General features: G+C 43.9%; 1 protein-coding gene across 4 annotated transcripts in view; it reads right to left on the reverse strand.

Annotated features, from left to right (window-relative positions):
- Positions 1 to 14,422, reverse strand: part of LOC122790289 (cytohesin-1) — a 1,634,771-nt gene that overhangs the window by 53,078 nt on the left and 1,567,271 nt on the right. The window lies entirely within an intron of this gene.

Raw genomic sequence — 14,422 nt, forward strand, 5'->3', positions numbered from 1 at the left:
GAAATGTTTCACCACAGGCCTGGACACAACAGGTGGATTGAGAGGAAGACAGGCAGAGATGGCTGACAGGTGGGCTTTGATGCAGAAGTATGTCACACCTTTATTCATGAGTTCACATAAGTACTTGAAGATAACAGGAACACAGATTTCATGGGATCCTGATTGTTGTTATGGCACCAGAAGGAAAAGTGGTTAGCTGAAGGGGATCAGAACTCTATCATCAACAGGCTTAGGTTTAGGGATGACAGGTTTGGATGAAGCAGCGATCCCTTCTGCTGTATGATGAGATTCACCTTGTGTGGTAGCTTGTGGTGAAGGCCCCTGGCTAGGTGAAAGACAAGGGGTACCAATGTTGCTTTGGCTAAAACTGAGTCACCAGTAAGAATTCTATTTTTTTTCTTTCTGGACCTTTAGTGATATTTTGGAATTAACAGGAGTAAAGGTAAGGCATGAAGAAACATCCCTGTCGACTGACAGTTGAATGCATCTGTTCTCCAAGCTGAGGGCCAAGGAGCCCTGGTGCAAAACAGAGCAAGTTGTCTGTTGCTCTCTCTCAGGTAAATAAATCATCCACAGGCTGTGTAGAATGTCCAGAAGACCTGTCCGTTGAGGGTCCACTTGTGAGGATCCTCAATGGACCTGCTTATTGAGTCTGCTAGAAAGCTGCCCTGCGATGGGATGTACAGACACTGTGATGGGATGTACACAGACATTGCTGCCATGTTTCTCTGGGTAGCTGGGCCCCAAGCAATCTGAGCTAGTCTACATATTTCGCATGATCTGGTCTCTCCTTAGTTGTTAAAGTACCACATGACAGTAGTGGTGTCTGTGAATACTCAAAGAGGGCTTGGTATTAGATGTGTGAGAAGAGAAGACTTGCTTGGATAAGAGCTCTCATCTCTTTTAGGCTGATGTAGTCCTTCTTGAATTTGTGCTGCCAGTTGCCTTGGACTTTGCGGATAATTGTCCACTTCATCCAACGTATCTGCATATATCTCTTGAGCAGGAGTTTGTGCTTTGAAGGAAGCCGGGATTGAAATTTAGCTGCGCCACATACCTTGAGATCTCCTTTTTCAGCCAAGGTATGAGGGGGATCTTTGTGTCTAGAGGGTGAGAGTGTTGGGGCCATACTGTTTTTGGGTACCAGTGAATTATTCTCATATGCAACCTGGCTAGAGAGAGCAATTGGTTAAGGGACGGACTTCTTTCCAAGACATGGGATGACCCTTTTTTATGATACAAAGCACCAACTGGTCTGTGGTAACCTTTTCACGATGTGAAGTGCATGGAGTCTATTGGAGAGGGACAGAGTAGGACCCAGGGAGGGGGGGGGGTTGGACTTTCGAGACAGTCACATTGACGTTTCTGAGAAAAGAAGCCTCTCAGATCTGGAGTCCCTATGAGGCTTCTTTGGAAATATCTTCCTGGGTGCCCATCTATGTTTCTGGAGAGGTCTGGATTTCCTTCTAACAAAAGCATTGGGCTTGGTTGAGTAGTTCCTCTGGTACTGGGGTACACAGAATCTGTCTGCAGTCTTTCATAGTTTTGCTTTGCTCCTGTAAGGTTTTAAATAAGTTGGCTGCCTGAAGTCCGAACAAAAGATTCTTGTACACTGGTAAATCAATGAGCTTGACTTTGAAATCCTCTGGCACAGGTTGACTGCACAACCGTGCACACCAGCGGATGACAGTGCCAGTAGCAGCTGCTCTAGAAGAGACCTCCACAACATCATAACTACATGTTATATTGTGTCTGGCAAACTGAGTGCCTCAATTAACCAGAGACAAAATAAATGTTTTCGACTCCGACCTTGCAAATCCACCATTACCTTGTTCAAGCTGTTGAGGACAGATATTTGGTCATCTGGGTCTGTTAGTTGGTAGCCCTGAAGGCTAAGTACAGTAAGTGTAAACCTTCTTTCCCCACACACCCAAGGCCCTACCTGCCTTATCTGTAGGGAGGACACTGGTGTTGGGGTAGTTGGTAGCCCTGAAGGCTAAGTACAGTAAGTGTAAACCTTCTTTCCCCACACACCCAAGGCCCTACCTGCCTTATCTGTAGGGAGGACACTGGTGTTGGGGTGCAATTTAGAAGGCTTGTCAGGACAGAGGGAGAGAGACACTGCAGATGGGTCTGCCACTGGGTTCTTACATAGGAAGAAGAAGAACAGAAACTTAAGCTCATCTGGAACTTTGTAGAACCTGCCTGGCCTTTTGAGAGCAGGGTGCTGCAAGTCAGGAGCTGTAGAGGTAGAATGTGAAGTATCCAAAAAGACCTACAGAACTGGAGGATTAGGTCAAGGGGCAGAACTGTTCACTTCCAAGACATTGTAGTTCATAGGTTTGTACTAAACTAACTGCCCTTATGAGCCATTTTAAGCCTAACCGATTATCACTTGTGAGACTCAAACCCTGCACCTTGTGCTTGCAAGGAAAACACCTTAACCATTAGGCCACCCTCCCTATACTGCTGATACTTTTCAAACTCACACTCAAACCCAAAATAAGACTCTTCCACAGGGCAGTAAGGAGATGGAGTCTTCATCATCTGTAGGTACTTGATCAGGGGAGTGAATTTGAGAGCAGTCAGCCAGAAAATGGTCAGGGTCAGAGTCAGAGGCATTTTCCTCTTCAGAGGAAAATCAACAGTAGTTTTCTGAGGGATAGGAGGGGGTGGGGGAGCAGACAAAGAAGGTGGTTTCAGGGTCATAATAGCCTTGAGCAGACCTTGTGAGAAGTTCTTCCACTCCTCTCTAGACAGAGGAGATGAACAGACAGATTTAGTCTTTAGTTGCTTTTTCTTTGGTGTGATGTCCACTTGAATCAAGTAGGATGACTCAAACCTCTGATGTACCTCAACTAACTTTCTGGGAATCTCTTCTCTGACTAAAATCTATGGGATGTCTTCTGGTCCCTCTGAAATGATGAGTCAAGGTTCCGCTTTCTTAGAGAAACAGTATCTTCAGTTGCATGACACTCCAACTCCATAATGGCCTCTGGCGGGGTCGCAGAAGAGGGCATCAGAGGTACAGTCAAGACTACCATGGTTCTGTAACCTAAGTGGATGCATTGGAATCAGACTGGGCAGAAATAAGTACTCACCATAACGTTCCATGTATGTAGTCCATCTCACCGAACATTATTACGTGGGGGTTCAGAGTCGATCCTCTGCTCCGACTCGGCCGCTTAGAAAGCCTGAAAACTTCTGATTGGCTCATGGCTAATAGGTACCCCATGGTGCATGCGCACAATCCCCAGATCTTGTTTGCTACTAGTCTATCAGGATAAGACAAGAAAAAGGACAAAGGTCCAGAAGAATAAACTGTAATAAAAGCACCCTTGTGGTATAAACCACTGTAGAAAAGGAAAAACTGTTTCCAGATCCTCCAGGAAGGGGGCTGGTGGGTGGGTTCGTAATAATGTTCGGCGAGATGGACTACATACATGGAACGTTATGGTGAGTACATAACTTCTTTATGTTATGTAATCCTATCTCGCCTCCATTATTACATGTGGGACAGCGTTCCTAGCATCTTGAATGGGTGGCTCACTGGAAAATACTCCTGAGTACCGTGGAACCAAACAAGGCTCTACCCCTGAAAGTTAAATCCAATTTATAATGGGAAATGACAGTATGAGGGGTAGCCCATGTTGCTGCTGCATATATATTATCAATAGGTATCCTGGCTTGGAAAGCAGCAGAAGTTGAAAAGGACCTGTTAGAATGAGGTTTAACTTTAAAGGGCAACTCCTTTCACTGACAACTGCAAATAAAGGAAATACAACTAGAGATACAATTCGATAGTGTAACCTTGGAAACTGGCAAGCCCATTCTCACCTCAGCAAAAGAAATGAACAGCTGTTCTGATTTTATAAATCCTTTGGTCCTGTGGATATAGAAATGCAGTTGCCTATGCACATACTGTTGGTGGAATGTATACTCTGCTTTACAGGAGTGATTAGGGAAGAATACTGGCAATTCAATTGTTTGGTTTAAGTGAAATTGAGAACAGACTTTAGTAATAAAAGAAGGATTGGTCCGGACAGAAACAGTGTCTTTGTGAAAAATTAAATATGGCAGTTTAACTGACAGGGCCTGTAATTCAGAAACCTGTCTGGCTGAGGTTACTGCTAACAGAAAAAGAGTCTTCCAAGACAGGAATTTCAACTGACAACTATGGGCTGGTTCAAAAGGAGGCAGAGTAAGTCTAGACAGGACTAGATTCAGATCCCAAGGAGGAATGGGGTCTTGCATAGGAGGTCTTAACATCATGGAACCCCTAAGAAAAGATTTGCACAGTTTGAGAGACATAAGACTGGAATCATTAATCCCCACATGAAAATTAGATATTGCTGCTAGCTGAACTCGGAGTGTAGCAGCCGCTGAACCCTGGTGAAAGAGTTCTGAAAGGAACTCTAAAATAACAGTAATGAGAGCTGTAAATGGATCAACTTCTCTGTTGTGTGCCCATATAGAAAATCTCTTCCATTTACTGTGATACAATTTTCTAGTCGAAGGCTTGTGAGAAAAGGTAAGATGAGTTACAGCTGGAGACAGATCATGAAGCCTGACTAGTGATGGAACTGGAGCAGCCATGCTGTCAGTTTGAGTGTGTGGAGACTGGGGTGAAAAGAACCTGATGTGTGTCAGGAGGTCTGGCACTGGGTCCAGAGTCCATGGATAGTCTAACAGGTGAGGCCGGATGAAAGGGAACCAAATCTGACGAGGCCAGTAAGGAGTGAGAGGATCATCTTGCTTCCCAACAACATTGCTTTTTGTATGACCTTGGGGATGAGTGGAAAAGGAGGTAAAGCATAAAGGAGTCCCAGGGGCCAATCGTGGACTAGTGCATCTCTTGGAGTCTCTCCTGGAGGGGTATGAGAGAGAAAAAGGTGTTGCATTTGGTGTTGATGGGGCTGGCAAAGAGGTCGCAGCAGGGTTGTCCCCACTTGTGGAAGATCATACTGGCTATTTTCTGGTTCAAGGACCATTCGTGAGGTAACAAATATAGCCCTGCTTAGCTTGTCCGCTATCACGTTGGAAGTCCCCGGGATGTGCATTGCAATGAGAAAGTATTGGCAAGAAATCGCCCAATTCCAAACTCGCAGGGCCTCTCGATATAAGGGGTATGATCTGGTCCCCCCTTGTTTGTTTAGATACCAGACCACCAATATGTTGTCGGTCTGGATAGCTATCGTCCCTAGAGGGAGAAAGTCGTGAAGTGCTTGCAAAGCTAGAAGCACCACCCTCATCTCTAGGACATTGATATGCAGATGTGCCTCCTGATCTTGCCATGTGCCTTGGACAGTCCTGCCACGATAATGTCCCCCCTCCAACCCTGAGAAGCATCCATGGTCACAGTGGCAACGGGTTGGTGTGGTACAAAGGGAGTCCCTGTGGTAAGATGACCTGGTTGAACCCACCAGCGTAGGTCCTTTTTGCAAGAATCTGTAATCAAAATCTGATGATGTAGAGGCAACTGCTGAAATGACCACTGGGATGACAGGAGCCATTGGAGTATTCTCATATGTAGTCTTGCTAAAAGTACCAAGGTTATGGTCGACGCCATAGTTCAGAGAAGCTGCAACACCACCTTCGCTTTGACTCTTCAAAGGGGAAGTATCCTGTAAATTTGTTGAACAAGATTCTGTATTCTGTCTGTAGGTAGTCTGGCTGTCATAGTGACCGTGCCTGTGTTTGCTCCTATAAAAATTATAGACTGAGTGGGCAAAGTAGAGGATTTTTCCCAGTTTATCAAGATTCCCAACTGGGAACAGAGCTTGATTGTTTAATCTCTTGATTGAACTAGGCGATGCCTGGTGGTGGCAGTCAGGAGCCAATCGTCCAGGTATGGAAAGACTTGGATTCCCTGATGCCTCAAATGACCTGTGACTACTGCCATGCACTTGGTGAACACCTGGGGGGCTGTGGTGAGAGCAAAGGGCAGTGCCTGAAACTGGTAATGATTGTCTCTCGGCCAAAAGCATAGGTAGCTCCTTGATGCTTTGTCCATCATTATGTGGCAGTAGGCATCCTGGAGATCTACTGAGCACATCCAGCTGTCTCTCCCTAACAGAGGGAGTATGGATTGTAGCGTGACCATTCAGAACTTGAACTTCTTTAAATACTCATTTAACCTGCTGAGGTCTAGGATGGGTCTCCAGTCCCCTGTTCTTTTTGGAACTAAAAAGAACCTGGAGTATGTTCCAAATCCTGTCTGGTCTGTTGGGATCTTTTGGATGACTCTCTTTAATAACAACTTTTTTATCTCTATAGCTGCTTGATCCCTGTGATTGGGTGGTACATCTGGGATCCTTTTGGGAGGGCATGGTGTAAGGGAAAACGGTATAGAGTAACCTCTGGTGATAATGTCTTCTACCCACTTGTTTCGAGTGAGATTTAGCCAGGCTTCTGGGTAAAAGGACAGGTAACCCCCGACCAGCTCCAGAGATGCACAGTTGGGTTCCACATCAGGAACGCTGATAGGGACGGTCACGAAAGGAATCGTGACCTCCCTGATTTTGTGGGCCTCCCCTACCTCTAGGGTGACATCTGCCATTATTTCCTCCTCCCCTGCCTCTGAAGGAGGAATCACCCTGTGTGTCTTGGAAAGGTCTCTGGTGATTTCTTGAACCACGTTTTGCCGCTCTTCTGACCTTTAGGGTAAGGTCTAGAAGGAACAGTAAAACAGACTCCCACTGCAGAGAGAGTCTTTCCTTCCTGCTCACACCTAGTGAGGGTCCAAAAAGAGGATCTGTCCACGGGAGCATTGGTGAATGTAGACTTGAAAGGCTCAGCAAAGTTGCATAGATGCATCCAGGAATGTGTCCTTAAGGAGACTCCTGAACCTGCCGCCCTACTCGCACCATCAGCTGCGTACGAAATCAGCTGCATGGAGGAGTTAACAATAGATGTGAGAGTAGCCAACTGAGCAGACATTGTAGATGGGACTGCTTCAGCAGAGGTACCCTGAAGAGTATCTCCTAACTCCCTTAGAAGATCTCTCTGAAGTCTCATAAAATGTGATAGTTCAGCAATCGGAGTGTAAAAGTCGCTGAAGAGAAGACAAGCTTCCCGTACCTATCCATCGTTCGGGATTCCTTATTAGGTGTATGGATAGAAGAAGTCGTCTCTGCTAGCTCCTTCTTAGTGGCCGCCGCCACCACCATGGCATCAACAGGTAAACCGTTGGATAAAAATTCTTTGTCTTTAGGGGCGGAAAGAAATTTATTCGGCCTCCTGGGGACTGGTTCCACGGCATCAGGAGTCTGCCATGCTTTCTGACTCACAAGATCCAGTAATTCATCAAATGGAAGAGACACCCATGAAGCTGAGGGTTGAGACCCGAAAGCCTTCAAGTACACTGACGCTTCATCGGATGGGGTAATGGTGGGCTCTCTGCCTGAGGATCTCCAAAATGTCTGTAAAGGAGACATCTTCAGAGGACGACTTGGGGGACCCCTCCAACTCATCGAGGTCAATGTCAGATGTGACAGACTCATCTTGGGATTCTACATGCTTCCTCTTACATCATCTCTTCCAAGGGGGCTCCTCAGCGGGGTCTTCTGGGGAGGTCTCGGAAGATCGGGGGCCACCCAAATGGGGGTCCTGCGGCTTGTGAGTCTACCATCCCATGGGAGAGAGGATGCCGAGACCGTAGTCGGCACTTGAGGGAGTATAGCATCAGTACTCCTACGTGCAGGGGTGTAGCTAGGATTTTCAAATTTGTACTCACAGCTCTCAAACTGCTACCCCCCTCCCCAGCCAAGCTACGGCCATTCTCGTAATTCACGGTTCGCTCTTTTAGTGTCGATGATTCGCTGTAATGCCTCTTCAGTAATATAATATAAATTCACTCAAACTTGGTTCCTTGAACTGAAAATTAACCTGAAATGTCAGTTCTTTGAAAAATGCAGCATGGTAGTTGGGGTAGAGAATTTATGCGTTTGATTTCTGTAACTAAGGTACAGGTTTTGAGCTTGAGTAAATTACTAACCACCTGCTACCCCTAACTAAGATGTTTCATTCACACACACACCCCCCTACAGTACCTACCTACCTCTTAGTGCAAGAAACAGGGACAAAGCCTAAAATAAACAGGGACAGATATTAAATAATGCTCTCGTGAACTTAGAAAGTTGCTAGAACAGGATTTGTGCTAGTATGAGAAAGTTGCTAGAATAACAGGATTTGTGCTAGTATGAATTTTTCTAAAGGACATGAAGTCTGAAACTCAAATGTCTGTCATTATTTAGCAACTTCAGCCTTCAATGATTTTCTAGAAAATCACAAAATTTATGAGGAACAGACAAAAAATATGGGGCAAAAATCTGGACATTCTGCAAAATTTGGACAGTTGAGAGGTATGCTACCTACCTAACATACACACACACACACACACACACTCACACACACACACACACACACACACACACACAAAACCTCTCAAACTCTTAGAGCAACAAACTCATAAATAAAACTGAGGAAAGGCCCAAAAATAAGGACTTTTTTTAAATATTGCTCTTATAAACTTAGAAAAGATAACAGAATAGTAGTAGGTCTTGCATTTTTGAAAGGTATGAAATCTGAAACTCAAATGTCTGCCATTATTTTCTAACTTCAGTCTTTAACAATCTGCCACTAATTTGCCAGAAAACTGCAATTTTATGAAAAACGGACCAAAAATGTGATGCAAAAATATAAAATTGCCAGACAATACAGCTGGGATCCTGTCAAAGAAAGGACACCATTTTAATATGAGCACAGTTAACAGAGCAGATAACAAAATTAGAGAATCTACATGCATTTCTGAAATAAAAGTAATGTATAACTCTGATCATTACAGTTATTTATAAAAAGTAAACCCTCCACGTTTTCTTCCAAAATTGCTATTTTGCTGAGAGATTATTAGGGGGAGAGCAACATTTTGAGCCAAAATTGGGGACAGTTGAGAGGTATGGATATTCCTAATTCTATAAAGCGATTTATTTGCACATACCTCTCAACCTCTTAATGCAGGAAATCTGGACAAGGCCAAATATATTGGGGGAACATACAAACAGTACTAAAAATTGACCTTGTATAAACTTAAGACAGTTAATAGAATATCAGGTCTTGCTTTAGCATGCATTTTTCTGAAGATTATGACGTCTGAAACTTAACGTCAGTCATTTAGTGACTTCATTCCTAAATAATTTGCCAGAAAAGTTTTATTTTGCATTTTACAGCACGAACACCAATAAATATCTGTTAAACAAAGCAATGCAGTCTCACAATGAAACTAGACTTAGCATTAAAACTTCTCTGCCCTTGAAACTCACATTCATTGAGACAGCATTGAAACCCACATTCAAAGAAAATACATTTTGCCAGTGGCAGATAAAGATTAACTTTGGGCTGTTTTCAAATCATAGGCCCTTGCACATGAAACATACACATGCTCTTTGATACACCTTCCATCATAAAAGTCTACTCAAACATCTACAGTCCACCAGTATCAGTAAATATCCACAATCTCTGAACTAGTAAAAGCCATCTACATAATTCCACATTAGAGAAATCTGTAACTAATGAAGAGGCTGCTGCTAGCAAACAACTTTATATTTCATGGTTTCATCTACAAATAATGTGCCTGTTGCCCTTGAGGAATAAATTGCCTATGTTGCATTAAAAACAATGATACGCTAGTAATATTGCAATAGGGAATGGATGGCAGACTGATGATAGGTTCATAGTTGCTACTAGATATCTTCGCCAAAACAGGCTACAGCATCCACCCCCCTTTACAACACAGTACAGTATCAGCAATGCATCTACCTACTGTGGGAGAAGAACCCACAACCTTCTGCATCAAAAGCAAGTACACTACCTGTTGTGCTATTAACAGTACAAGCAAAAGCATAAGCAGCACTAAACTTAAGTTCCCCTGCAGCTCTCAGCTCCTTGTAAAATGTCGACACTCAGCTGTATCTCTGAACTTTGCAGCACAAGAAATCTGGAAAAAGCAAACATTTATAAGGGGAGGGGGGACAAAAGCCCAAAAAACAGGGACACATTTTAAACATTGCTTGTATAATTTTGGAAAGTTGCTAGAATAAAATGCTGCATTATCACCATGCATGTCTTGAACCTAGAACCACATGCACTATAGTCAGTGCAACATACCACTATGCTAAATCAGCAGTTTGAAAAATAGGAAGACAAACTTAATAGCTATCATTTAGATAGCTCTCAACCTCTTAGCACAAACAACCTGGACAAACAAAGCCAATAATGAGGGAATACAAGTTCAGTTCTCACTTCACACTTTAGCACAAACAGCCTGGACAAACAACAAAAATAATAATGGGAGAAATACAACTTCAGTTCTCACTTCTCACCATAGCTCACAACCATTATAAAAGCAAATCTGAACAAAGTTCAGAAATGGTGGTGGTTAGGGACTTTAGGCTCTTCTTACCCTGAAGCAAAGGTACAGGGTTTGAGCCTGAACACCTATAACCAGCAGGTGTATTATGTGGGGGCATTTACACACTTACACTTACACTTACACACACACACACACACACAGCGATTGTTCAAAGCCACCAACACTTAATTCAATTGATTGCCTTCCAACTCAGAAAAGTTATTGCACGATCGTTCACACACAGTTCAAAGCCACTTGAATTGCGATTTTCAAAGCCACCAACGCATACACTTACTTCAAATTCAATTGATTGCCTTCCAACTCACCAACGCTTACTTCAAATTCAATTGATTGCCTTCCAACTCAGAAAAGTAATTGCGCGATCATTCACACACAGTTCAAAGCCACTTGAATTGCGATTGTTCAAAGCCACCAACACATACACTTATTTCAAATTCAATTGATTGCCTTCCAACTCAGATAATCCATTTGTTTTGTTTCCTGCTCTTGTCTTCCAAATCCATTTGCTTGCTTTGGTCTTGCCTTCCAACTCCATTTGCTTGCTTTGGTTCCCGCTCACAGCCAGCCAGCCGGACATGATGTGAGCTCACTTCCGACTGGCTGGTATCCTCCTTAAAGAGCCAGCACCTCCTTAAAAAGGAAGGAAGAAATATGTATGTACGTTTTTTTTTTTTTTTTTTTTTCAAAAATGCTACCCCCTTCTAAAATAGTTGTACTGAAATCAGTACAGTGCGTATGCCTCCCGACGTCCCTGCCTACGTGGTACGGATGAACTATCCAACATGCTCCTCATCCTCATGAAGACATTCCTCCAGCTCTGAATGACTCCCCGGCTCCGAAGAGAGCGTAGGTAACGATGGCTCCAAAGGAATCAGCTCCGAGAACAATCTAGGGTCCGAGCTCACTCGGCCGACGCACCAACAGGAAGTCTTGGCACCCGAGGTTCGGTTCCAAGTGTCCTCCTCGGGCCCGATCGAACAGCTTCGGACCCCAGACACTTCGGACGGCACCGATAGTGTCGGAGCGGAGCTCGGCTCTGAGACAACCACATGGTGTGCTGGAGCAGAGGACACCACTATAGTCAGTACCAACAGCATTGGCTCCAAAGGCCCAATCTGGGTTGGAGGAGGAAAAAGAGCAGGAGTCAGCTCAGAAACCAAAATGGTCGGAGCAGATAAAAAATTTTGGCAAGGCCAACGACTTAAGGAGTCTGAGGATCACTCTCTCGATGTTTTCTTCAGATAAGCTCCTGGAGGATCTGGAGGACAGTGTGGGAGACCTCACTCTCTGCAATATAGGTGATTTTAGAGTAGGGGAGACCGGTGGAATATCTGCAGACCGGCTTCAAAGAGGACTGCTAGTGATCGGCACAGAAGCACTTGGTGCCGATACTGCAAGGTCCGTGTCCAGAATCTCAATCGGCACCGAAGACAGTGAACCCGAAGAGCGAGGCCAACTCTGATTTTGGTAACTTCTGTGGAGGTTCAGAGACAGAAGATGAGGCTGGAGAAGGCCTTTTAGAGATCTTGCCCTTATCCTTTCTAGAAGACTGCGACCTAGCAGAGGAGGAAGAACTGGCTAGGTCTTCCTTGAAGAAAGGTTTTAATATGCCTTTTAGGATCAGCTTATTCTTCCGTACCTGGAGCACTCTAGGGCTAAAGGAATGACAAAAGAGATAAGTTTCTTGAAGATGTACGGCCCCCAAACAGTACACACAGATGCTATGTCCATCAGTGATGGACATTTTTTGAGAACATTTAGTACACTTTTTAAACCCCAAGTGTTTATGCTCTTTATGTTCTTTGGACAGAATGGCAGTACAGAAAAACCAACACACTCACACAAGAGAGGAACTAGATCCTCTAACTTAAACAGATCTAGCCCTAACACTCACAACAAAAAATAAAAGTGGTTTTACTAGGTTCTCTAACTTAAACGAACCTAGTGCAAAGGAAAAAAGGGAACAAACTAGCACCTCTAAGTTAAACGGTCTAGTCTAAAAGCACACACTCACGGGAACCACACACAAAAGGCCAACAGGCCCAAGAAATGTTTAAGCAGTAGTAAGTCAAATCCGGTTAAAGACACAAATCAGTATCACAATAAAGCTGTCAGCAATCAGAACAACACTTCACACGAAGCCAAAAAACTCCTAATAAGAAGTATTAATGAAGAACTAAATCACTTAGCCATGGCCAACCAAAAGAGGCTTCCGAATGAAGATGCGGCAAATGAGATCTGGGGAATGTGAGCATGCACCATGGGATACCTATTAGCCATGAGCCAATCAGAAGTTTTCAGGCTTTCTAAGCGGCCAACTCAGAGCAGAGGATCTGCTCCGAACCCACACGTAATAATGGAGGCGAGACAGGACTACATAACATTGAATGTCAGGACTAGGCCTCTTTAATTTTTTCTTGTGAAATGTAGGTATGTCTGGACAGGTGGAATCTGCCATCTTGGACTGGGTCAAATCCTTTAGAGTTTGGGTCCCTATAAAGGTGTTGAGTAAAGATAAACAGGAATGGAAAGTCTTGGGCAAAAAGGATTGGCGAAAGGAGCAGGTCTTGTAGTAGTCTTTCACACCATGGCAGACAAGAGACTGGGTATGGAGGTCCATGTACGGAATTTACCTACCGTACTCATACCTACCTTTCTAGTTGACATTAACACAGATACGGCAAAAATAATAGTTGTGTAAAATCTTATCAAAAGCAATGTTAATGGAAAACAACCCCCCCCCCCCAACGGGGTACTTATCTTTTCGAAGTAATCATGAGTCAGAGCTGAACGACTGAAGTGATGTCATCTGTGGCTGAATAGTTCTGGGCTCTGGGTGGGCAGACGTCACATTTAAGGTCCCTGGTTTATGGCCCTACATGTGAATTCCCACGCACCTACAGCAGCCAGGCAAAAGTTTTTGTACAGGAGCCAACGTCGGACCACCTGGGGCAGAAAATCCTACACCAATGAATACTGCAACATTAGAATAGAAGGCCATCAAATTTTATAAGCAAAGGAAGGTTCCCCAACCGGACACATCTGTTTTTCAGTAGCTATGGTACCAATGACCATGAGAAGAGTAGTCCAACAGGTGCAGTACCTGCATTCAGGCTAGCGGCGAGACAGTTTGAGGATTTACTCTCATACATCTGCCTATATATCCCTACACTTGCAAGTTGAAGTCATACATTAGGGAAGGTTAAGTTTTCGCACCCCAGCTAGGTATCAGTGATGAAAACCCATCTGTTTGGAATACGGCAACAGAGATCTCAGTCAGGACATCTAGGTCAGTTAAAAGGAGGTGAGAGGAACAGCTCCCCCTTGGTAGAGATGACTGCAAACAGCAAAGGGGGGATGCAATACTGCAACAGTGATCAGTAGGACGTAAGTTCTTACACAGCTATGCTATGCCCTTCCTTAGATCACTGTTGCAGTATTCCAATATTGGTGGATGGACTGGAGACAGGGGAGCTGTCTACCAATTCTAAGAGTGCTGATCTGGCAAAGGAAGTCCTTGATCTAGAAAAGGCATCCACTCTGTATTGTCTTGTGAAAGTGTACAGAGAGGAACCGGTGGCTGCTTTCAGCAATGGCTCTAGAGTCAACGCCTTTGCAGAGAACAAAAGAAGAGGATTACTGCTCTGGTGGAGTGTGTTTTCAAAGGTGAAGACAAGGACTTGCTGTGGCAGGAATAACAAAAATAAGTAGGACTATTACAACCAGTTCCTGGAAAGGGAGCAAAAAGCTGGTCCATTTTCCTAAGATCTTTACTCTGATCAAGACAGAATCTAAATTAATAAACCATCAAACTATTCACTACACAAAACAGCTGAAAACCAAAAATTAAAATAAATAAAAAACATATATGTCAAACCTTTAATGTTCTCAGTGTAAGTGCTTTCATTCCAAACACACAATTTCTTCAGACTAAGGTTAACAATAAATTCAAACATTTAAATATTGTTCACACAAATGATCACATGACTTTCT

This window comes from Protopterus annectens, chromosome 1.part2 (genome assembly GCF_019279795.1).
Source record: "Protopterus annectens isolate FY-2018-M chromosome 1.part2, PAN1.0, whole genome shotgun sequence".
Classification (NCBI taxonomy): Eukaryota; Metazoa; Chordata; order Ceratodontiformes; family Protopteridae; genus Protopterus; species Protopterus annectens.